This window comes from Telmatherina bonti (assembly GCF_933228915.1).
Source record: "Telmatherina bonti genome assembly, chromosome: 15".
Classification (NCBI taxonomy): domain Eukaryota; kingdom Metazoa; phylum Chordata; class Actinopteri; order Atheriniformes; family Telmatherinidae; genus Telmatherina; species Telmatherina bonti.
In genome coordinates, this window is record NC_136613.1 from 20,566,824 (window position 1) to 20,578,034 (window position 11,211).

Genomic DNA, 11,211 nt, shown 5'->3' on the forward strand with positions numbered 1-11,211 from the left:
GCTGTTAGGTAGTGAGTACAAAGGAGTGTGTGCCCTTGTGCTTTTGCGTTCTCAGGTCTTTGTGTGTAATCATAGATGTATTTACTTTAATTAAAGCTAAATAAGGGCTTAATGAAGACTGTTTTCTCAAGGAATGAGGAATGAGTGGCATACACAGTTCTGAGTTATTTTCCTGAAAAAGACACACACACCCTAAAGAAGCACTGCATTTTCTGCAATGTTGTGACTGTTAAGATTCACTGTGAGTTTTCCAAGCTTGCCATCGAATGATGGGTCTTTGGGGTGAATACAAATCAATATGACACCATCTTTGGAGGAAATCTCCATTAACTGAGTGGCACACTTCTGAAGCTGCACAGAAAATAGACGGCAAACTCAAAATCCAGACCAGGTCAGCATTGCAGCATTTACTGTAGATCTCTCAGTTCTTAATTATTCTTGAGTTAAAAAATGCAATCACTTCACACATTGTGTGTAAGACATGTCACATGTCACACCCAAAGAGCAGGACTACAAAAAAGAGCTGCATTTGAAGTGAAAGAATGAATAACACCTAATTAAACACATTAAATGTATGAAATTCCAGTAGCCTTTTGATTGATTCATTTCAGCTTCACAACAGCAATCAACATGAAAAAGGCAAAACCTTTGAATTATAAAACTTTAATCATGTGCTCCAGTTAACACTTTATCTTTAAAAACAATATTGAAACTCTTGCATCCAGTGTATTTGGATTGCAGTGAAAAGCTTGTGTGTTAGGTCTTCATTCATGCTGTGACTGGAATGAATCAAGGCATTTTAAATATTTCAACATGTTTGCTGAATTGGGGCAATGACTGCAATGCAATGGCTGGCCAAAGCTGCAGCAAGTGCTGCTACTATTTCCCTCATTTGCTACTGTTAAAAAACATTTATATAGAGTAATGTTGTTTAAGATTTGACAGAAAACTTCAGTCTTTTAAAGAAAAATATGATACCTTTCTGTTCAAGAACAAACTAAGGAAACTAACGCTAATACACACTAATTCTAACTATAATTAGAGCTTTGGTACCAAAAGGAGGATTACTGTAAAGTGTAAAAAAAGTGACCTGATTTCTTTAGAGGATTATTCTTTATGATGAGTCAGATGAAAATATTACTGTGCTATTCTGCTCCACATTCAACTATAATTTGAGCAACTGAAGTGCAGTGCAAAAAAAAAAAAAGGAGATAGACAAAATAAGAAGAAAAATGAGCCAACAAAAAGCTCAGATCTGCTAGATTGCCCCCCGTCTGTTGGGGAACATCATCACAATGGAATGGCAGGCATGTGTTTCCTATGAGGTTGGACTGTGGCAAATACTGTACATAACTCCTGTCTGCTCCCACCCACCGCTGTGTGTCAGTCAGGGTATTGGTTTCTGTAAAAATAACCCTTCCCCCCAAAAAATAGATAAATAAAAAATCAAAACTCTAAACATTCACCCCAGACTCTTAAAAATGACATTTTTCCCAACCTGAATGTTGCTGTGACCAAAAAGCTAAAAAAAAAACATTAACAGGGAACTTTTTTGAAGGGAACATATCATATTTCATTCCAGCCGATCTCCCTGCAAATAATCAGATGTCCGTCAGTAACAATATGTGTAGAGTAAGCCGACAGTGTAATGATCAATTTGCAAAAAAGTCATCACCAACATTCATAGCAACAGTGCATATATTTAGCCCCTGTTCATCCTATGACATAGTCATGCTTGACACCCAATCTCGGCTCCAATAGCCACGACGGAAACTCAAAAAGCACCTAAAAATAACTGTCTCAAGTGACAAAAGACTAAGCACCATGACTCAAAGAAGGGTGACCTACATTGCACTCAATGAAATGTTCAGTTAGGTCAATTAAATCCTAACTACAGACTTATCCTAAACTCTGTTGGCCTGAAGAAAGACTGACTCGGGAGAGGCTGACTCGAGCTTAAACAATGTAAAATAAACTAAGACACATTCAAACAAGTGACTTGTTATCCACTTTTAAAATTTAAGATGAATGACCTGACGGCTAAAACATTTTCTGTTGAATCTGCCAACATTGTCTTTTGTCTCTTCACACAGATCAAACATTTCAGTGTTTGCTTTCTTCAGTGGTGTTGATCTCCATTCATCTTCTTTGAGACCTGTCTGTTTTGTACTTGTCAGCCCTTTCACACTCATCGGTCAGAAATCTATTTCGACTTCATTGTTCCATTTCTCTGCTATAAACTGTCAAAAGGAAAAGCAGCTCCAACTGAATCCTCCCATCAGCACGCACATTCACCCATTCTCAAGCAAAGGAGAAGCCGCATGTTCTTAACTTAGAGTGCGTTCGCAATCTCAAAACAAGTTTTGAAGTCTCTCAAAAAAAAAGAAAAAAGAGTTAAATCCATATTTCCTCAACAGCGTGTCTCACAAAGTTGTTGGCTACGAGAAGAGACAGCTGGGCAGTAAAATGATTTCCGAAGGCAGTGAAGCTCTTTTCTAAATATCTATAATCAGGATGATTACCACACAAAGTCCAAAAAGCTTTTAAAGCCCCCTAGATGGTGTTTGCATTGTGAAATAACTGTCCATGGAAAGTCTCTTCTGTCATTATCTAGTTTACTTCCATAAGAACCTGCATCAGATGGCTGGGTTGAACAAAACCTTCGATAAAATTATTCATGCCTTGCACTAATTTCTGAGCATTGCTCTTGCATTGAATGTTTAGGGCAACTATAAAAAGGATCTTCCTTTAAGAAGTCATGAAAGTAGAAATAAATCAAAGCCCTTTTTTTTTTTTTTAATAATGAAGGAGACGACATGAAGACACGTCACGCTTTAAACACAGATACAGTGATTTGATTTAAATTGAAGGCTTTTACATAAAAGCCTTATGAAATTAAATGTTGCTGTCTCTCCAAAGGCACTTTCTGTAATTGAGGAGAAGTCTATGCAGTACGTGGGAATATAAATAATTGATTTTGATCTGAGTTTTTGATCTGACTCAGCAGCACTGTGAATGAAACAGTCAAGCTAAGTCAAGTGAACAGTTAGAATTTAACTACTTTTTTTTTTTTAAATAAAAAATATTTGTTGATTGAGATGTCTAGATGGTATTAGGCAATTTGTCCTGATGAAAACAAAAAGACATACACAAAGCAGTGCCCAAAACATAACGTACAGTGTTAGATTAAATATCTGACCATTAAACAGGTCAGAGAGAAATAGGGCGCAGATTTGATCACATAAGTACATTACATCTGATTTACAATATTTTGGCCCATGTTAATTATTATAGCCATTCATTCATTTTTATAGCGCTTAGTCTAATTAAGGGTTGCAGGGAATCTGGAGTCTATTCCAGCAATCATCAGGTGAGAGGCTGTGCACACTCTGCACAGGTCGCCAGGCCATCACACGGCTAGTTAAACAGCAATGCCAACTAATGTTTTGATTTAAAGTAAAATTAAACTGTTTCATACAAATGAGCTACAGACATAATGAGAAGTAGTATCCAGTTCATTTAAAGCTTTGATGCTGCTCTGCAGTGGCTGGAATAAAATCAGAGATCCCTACCAGTCAGATTTTTCTTGCGATATCAATTAGCCAGCTTCCCACTGTGATTTATGATAAGTGAAATTTTTCCCTAACGCAAGCGCCCATTATGCAAAATGCATCACACTTAATTAATCTTTGCTGCACTGAGAGCGTCTTGTGACAGAAGCACATTAAATCAAAAGTCACCTCAACTAAAGAAGGATTTATCAGATATAAATAATAGAGTCAAAAGATTTGCTATGGTGCTTTATTCATGTTATTATAGAAAAATGGGTTTATTTGGATTTAATACATTTCAATCATTCATTTTTTCAAACATGAATGATTGAATGAATGGCTGAATTAAACTACCCTTTAAAGTGGAAGCTCTATAGGGAGGTATAATTATTAATAATTTACAAAAACATGATTATAATGCATCATCCAGTGGAGGAAACATACAAACCTTCAACTTTGAGTAAATATTCTTGTCAGGCAACAGATAGTCTTCTTATGACTTCTATGGGGACCTACGAGCCATCTGGTGGTAAAATATAGTCACTGCAATACCAATGATGCTAACTGGTATTTTTCTTTTGCTGCAAAATCTGTACTGAGACCAAACAGCATCTTTATAGAAACAATTCATACTGAAAATCTATTTCTCTTCATTGTGACTTGAAAAAACATAAATGTGAGAAAATGGTTTTCTTGTAGCACAACATCAACCACTTGAGACATTCCAGGTTTTACACAAATGACTCAATTTTAAAGTCTAACATCTGCTTGAACATCTTGTGCCTATTGTCCTTCCAGAAGAGTCAGAATGCAAATGAGCTACATGCATGAAGCCAGCAAGTCTGCTGAAACAATAATTCACTGCTCCCTTGCCTCACACAAAGCAATGTTCATCCAGCACTTGTGGTTTCATTATGAAGAAATACTGGCTGCAAAGACCTGGAGAGGTCTGGAATATGTCAATGGACGATGGTCATGGTCCATTTCCCATATATTCTTACAATATATTCTTTTCAACTAAAGGAGGACTTAGCATTATGCAGACTCCCATCTGTATTAGTAGCCATAGATACCCTGTCATTCACATTTAACCACAGCTCAAACTGTTGGAATATGACATGTTTGGCTCCCACAGGCTGCTAATCATGCATTTTAGAGCTCTGCCAGATTGTCTTCCTTTATTAAAATCATCCATGATGGACTGATTGGGCTCATTGTTCTCACAGTGTAAAATTACTTGGAGCAACCCCATGCTATGAGGAGTTATTCACAGTTTTACAGAATTATGTCAGCTGTAGGACATTTGTCCCCCCAAAAAAAAGAAAAAAAGAGAGAAAAAAAAGGAGAATAAAACTAAGCTCGCTGTTAAGCTATGCTCTTAATATATACAGTATGTAATTCAGGGTTGGGTCCCTGAGAGGCCAGACAGACCCTCTTAAGATTCACTACATGATACAGAGAATCAATTTCTGTTTGGCTCCCCTCCTCCCCAATCCATCTTAGCTCACATGTTTTCATAGACAGTCCAACCTAAAAAGGCATTTCAGCTCCAATTGCACCCTCAATCTCTACTGATTCATAAAACAACCCAAAAAATGATAGAAAAAATTGAGGATACTTTAAAAAATTATCAGTTTGACTTTTCAAATATCTACCTTACGAAGTGCATGTCAGCACACTTTTCTGCTATGAAACTAATCTGATTTCTACTCTCAATATAAAACAAAGATCTTGTTTACTCTCGAAGAATGATGCTCTTGTTATGTCTGCTGTTTGAAATTCAGTGCACCTCTTTGCTTGGCCACAATACACGTTCTTACTTCCCTCGAAGCTCAAACTTACTTACTGTCTGATTGTAACAGTGTAGCTCAGCTCAAAACAACATGGTAATAATGTGTGTACTTGCACAGCACAATGGTTTAACAAGTAACAATCTAAATATTAAACTAAATAATCCCTATTTTTCATATTTCTAAAATCAAAGAACTCTTATAGATGAGAAATAAGCTGAAGAGGCCTGTAGGAAAAATGAAAGATTTACTCAGTTTTTTTTCTTTGGAGGGATGTTCCATATGCATGATAGATGTTTGTACAGTTTTCACTCTTCTGGGCCTCTTTTGACTTCCATTGACTTCTATGAACAGTCTGTTTCTCTAGCTGTCCTGCTCTCCACTAACTATACCTGTTTGATGCTGACCTTGACACTACAGTTTACTGCACAGCATCTAACAAGGACTATAAAAGCTTTAAATAGACATTGTTAAACGAAATGTCACTGACTGTTCCTGAAACTGTTGCAATTGTTAAAAATACAGGATTTAAGATTATAAACATTCCCACATACAAAGTATGTATCTTTATCAGAAGGAACAGAAGCTTTCATATTTCCTGTAGGTTCATTAGGATGCTGATTTAAAAACAATATCTGAAACTATTAATTAGTAGTGCATGTTTAAAATGTTTAGTAATTTCATAACTGACAGCATAGGTAATTTTGTTGCTTAATCCTTATTTGTAATGCATGGAGGGTGCCGGCAGTCAATGAATGTTATTCACAGATAAATTGCTCTTCATTTAATTCAGGAATTGATTAGACAAGCCTTCCATCTGTATCTGTGGTGATGTTTCCCTGCAGCGGATGAGAGAGGGAGTTTACCTGTTTAATTGCACTCTCATATAAATGTAAAGTGGCCTTCACCGCTGTGTGACATTATAAAGAGTGACTCTGCAGGGAAGTACAATAATGATGGATTATAGCAAAACCATGGAATTAAGTTGTCTGTGAGACAACAGCAAGAGAAATTTGATCGGGAGAAAAACCACCCCACATGTTTATGGGTTAAAAGCTGCACTGTTACTCTGGGTCGCCTCACTCATGTTGCTATTTTTTCTGTTTGCTTTATTAAGTACGGAATTCCACAGGTGGATTTATCTGTGGAAGATAAATATTTCTATGGTCAACATTCCTCACTGCAAATAAGTGTTGGTAGTTCCATTGTGTTGTAGCATCAGACCCAACACATAATGATAGCATGGTGTTAGGTATGTTTCCTGTATAATCCTTAAAATGCAAGTGAATTGCTATGAAATGACCTGATACAGTTTTCAGCATTTTTTACATTCAGTGATCTAATCACACAGACATTAACAACATGATAATTATACTCACAAATAGAGAAGATAAAATTGAGGCCCTCCTCTCCAATCTACCATCCAGTTTTGTAGTTTCTTTAATCCAGACGTGTTTAAAGTTCCCCTTTGAGTTACTGATCGATTATCAGGCAAACTGGAAAGGGACAGCTTCTACTCACTCCGGTCCATCTCTTGATTAAATTTCCATTGTGGTGCAATTGTATCACTAGGTCCACAGGAGGGAGTGGACACAGGTCACCACACTCGACAGGGTTCTACTTTCTTTGCAGCCTGGGGCCTCTATCAGCAACTCTATAAAGGCAGAAAATTGGCAGGCTGCACACAAAAGCTCTCCAGAGTTCCCTAAAGTGACACACTTAATGATTCTGCTGCTATGAATATTAGAAGTCTGTCACACCAGGCTGCTGTCACACATGATTTGTATGGTTTTGTATCAAAAATGATACACGGATATTCAAACATGTCCTGATGATATTCTGAGCCAATCAGTGTCCAGGTCACTGGAGGTGCTCTGTCCGTCTGCAGGATTCTGAAACAGCCACAAAAAAAGCAGAAAAAAAGTTTTATTGTTTTTATCATTATTTATTTTAATCAGTTATGGCACACTATGTGTACCTCTGATGATAATCATCCATTTTGTTCTCTATTTTTTGCGTGTAGGTGTTTTTTTTATTATTATTCATATAACTAGCTCAGGTTTTTTAAACAACCTCTTCATATAATTTCGAAAGAAATCTTTGAAAGAAACACATTCTTGATTCAATTACTTGACAGAAAAGATCATTTTATCCTCCCATTATCAATTCACCAACAACACTGGTAATGACAGGAAGTATAGTAGATGCTGAATAACCAAAGAGGAGTTAGCATTTATTGGGCAAGTGGTTCAGTTCTCACTCAATTTAATCTGCATTATCAGTGATTGTCAGCCTGTTGATATGGGAAATTGGGCCATTTATTATCTATATTGCTGATCAGCGGCACAGATACAAACAGTGACAATGAGCAAAACAACAATATTAAGGCTGCTTCTCATTCCACCTAAAACAAATTAGATGATTAAATAAAAAAAGCTTAACAATCTTCATTGATTCCATTGAACACTAACCTAAGGACATATTTAAAGGCTTATAATTTAACAAGAAAAAGGGCATAAACACAAAAGACCAACTGGTATAGAAAAGTCTTGACTTGAGCTGTCATGTAATTACTCATTTGTTATAACTGTGGCTATAATAACATGTTAACGCATCAATTGACGGCGTTAATTTTTTCTGTTATCTATTTTATTTTCTATTTTTTTTCAACTAACGTTCTGGGTCACAGGCTTTGAACAGACAGAACCGCATCCAAATCAGTCGAGAGTGGCTTTTATAAAAATGAAGTTTTCTGTCTGGTCCTTGAGAAAGAAGGAAAAATTACCGACACATCTGTCCAATCAAACCCATGGAACTGGTTTGAAAAAGTGTTTCTGAATGGGGCACTGGTGCCAAGGCACAATGAATAAGTATAAATAATATGATTATGGTGACCTTGTTTTACAAGCATGAAGCACAAATTCTGCCTTCTTTGGTTTCTGGTTTGGTGAATCTTGGTCATAGCAAAAATGTACAGTTTTGTAATCTATAAGATGAGTCCTTTCAATAGAGGTGTAGTTTGTTTGTGTACAATCCATCGGATGGATACAGGGATCCATAATTTGTGTTTGACATGTTTTTTCAGATCTTGATTATCTGGTCCTATATACATATATATATATATATATATATATATATATATATATATATATATATATATATATATATATATATATATATATATATATATATATATATATATATATATATATATATGTACTGGATATATATATATATAAAAATGTGTTTATTGGAAAAATAAGGTCACAGAAACATGTATCTGTTACATAAATCAAATATGTAATAAGATTAAAGTAGTGATTACACTATTTTTTTAATGATATTTGTTAATACAATGTAAATATGATTATGTGTTTGACAAATGTAATCTTTGGTTTGATAAAGTGGTTGCAGACTGGAAGATTTAGTTTTGTAGTCTTAAATAGGGTCCATCCATCCATGCATCCATCCATCCATCCATCTTCTGCCGCTTATCCGGGGTCGGGTCGCGGGGGCAGCAGCCTAAGCAGGGAAGCCCAGACTTCCCTCTCCCCAGCCACATTTGCCAACTCTGCGGGGGGGATCCCGAGGCGTTCCCAGGCCAGCCGAGAGATAAAATCCCTCCAGCGTGTCCTGGGTCTTCCCCGGGGTCTCCTCCCAGAGGGACGTGCCTGGAACACCTCACCAGGGAGGCGTCCAGGAGGCATCCTGACCAGATGCCCGAGCCACCTCAACTGGTTCCTCTCGATGCGAAGGAGCAGCGGCTCTACTCTGAGCCCCTCCCGGATGACCGAGCTCCTCACCCTATCTCTAAGGGAGAGCCCGGCCACCCTGCGGAGGAAACTCATTTCAGCCGCCTGTATACGAGATCTCGTTCTTTCGGTCACGACCCACAGCTCATGACCATAGGTGAGGATAGGAACGTAGATTGACTGGTAAATCGAGAGCTTCGCCTTCTGGCTCAGCTCCTTCTTCACCACGACAGACCGGCGCAGAGTCCGCATTACTGCAGACGCCGCACCGATCCGTCTGTCGATCTCACGCTCCATCCTTCCCTCACTCGTGAACAAGACCCCGAGATATTTAAACTCCTCCACTTGAGGCAGGACCTGACCCCCGACCCGGAGAGGGCAATCCACCCTATTCCGGCTGAGGACCATGGTCTCAGATTTTGAGGTGCTGATTCTCATCCCAGCCGCTTCACACTCGGCCGCGAATCGCTCAAGCGAGAGCTGGAGATCACGACCAGATGAAGCCAACAGGACCACGTCATCCGCAAAAAGCAGGGACCCAATCCTGAGGCCACCAAGTCGGATCCCCTCAACACCTCGGCTGCGCCTAGAAATTCTGTCCATATAAGTTATGAACAGAATCGGTGATAAAGGGCAGCCTTGGCGGAGTCCAACCCTCACCGGAAACGAATCCGACTTACTACCGGCAATGCGGACCAAGCTCTGACACCTGTCGTACAGGGACCGGACAGCTCCCGGAGTACCCCCCACAGGAGCCCCCGGGGGACATGTTCGAATGCCTTCTCCAGGTCCACAAAGCACATGTAGACTGGTTGGGCAAACTCCCATGCCCCCCCCCAGGACCCCAGAGAGGGTATAGAGCTGGTCCACTGTTCCGCGACCAGGACGAAAACCACATTGCTCCTCCTCAATCCGGGATTCGACTATCCGGCGGACCCTCCTCTCCAGGACCCCTGAATAGACCTTACCAGGGAGGCTGAGGAGTGTGATTCCCCTGTAATTGGAACACACCCTCCGGTCCACCTTCTTAAAAAGGGGGACCACCACCCCAGTCTGCCAATCCAGCGGTACTGCCCCCGATGTCCACGCGATGCTGCAGAGGCGTGTCAGCCAGGACAGCCCCACAGCATCCAGAGCCTTAAGGAACTCCGGGCGGATCTCATCCACCCCCGGGGCCTTGCCGCCAAGGAGCTTTTTGACCACCTCAGCAACTTCAGCCCCAGAGATAGGAGAGTCCACCCCTGAGTCCACCAGCTCTGCTCCCTCATGGGAAGACGTGTTGGTAGGATTGAGGAGGTCTTCGAAGTATTCCCTCCACCGAATAAATAGGGTTCATGAAACCATTTTCTTGTTTCGTATTTTAAAATGTCAATTACTCATCACCCCAATGATCTGTTGTGTAAATAAGTCACTTTAATGAAGACATTCTAGCCAAACATTCAGTAAATTATAGCCTTCGTATGACATGATTGACACAAAGAGACGTCAATAGGCAGAGGACAAAATCAAAAAGCTACTAGAGGATCCTGGAGCACAAAGACTTTCATGTTTCTATCCAGTGTAGCGTAATATGTTTAGCTGATTATAGCATAGAATTTTCTCACTGTAAAGCTTTTAATATTATGGGGAGAGTCCAGGACATATCCCTGGTGAGGATTCCCAGGCAAGTCCCATTGGGAGAAGAACCCAGGGGAAACCCAGAATGTACTGAAGGGGCTACTTTCTCTGTTGGCATAGGAATGCCTCAGGATCCCTGCGGACGAACTGGAAGAAGTGGCAGAACAAACTTAAAGAAGTTGCTTGGGAAAGGAGGATTCTGAGTTTTCCTCTTTTGGCTGTCACCAATAGAAGGGTGGAGGGATATTAGCTGTGAATGGATGCTCATGTGCAAAACGATGTTGTCATAGAACAAAACCTTTGTAGTTTACCAAGAAACTGTAACTTATTTCTTATAACCATTGTAAAGTGAACGTATACTTTCCATAGTTAAGTTTCATTGTTGAAATTTTTCTGAATAAAAACATGGACAGGAGGAACAAACGCACAGGTGCACTGATCTCTAGTACTGGTGGAAATATGTAGCAAATATACAAAATGTTGTGCATGCCTTTTCCTGTG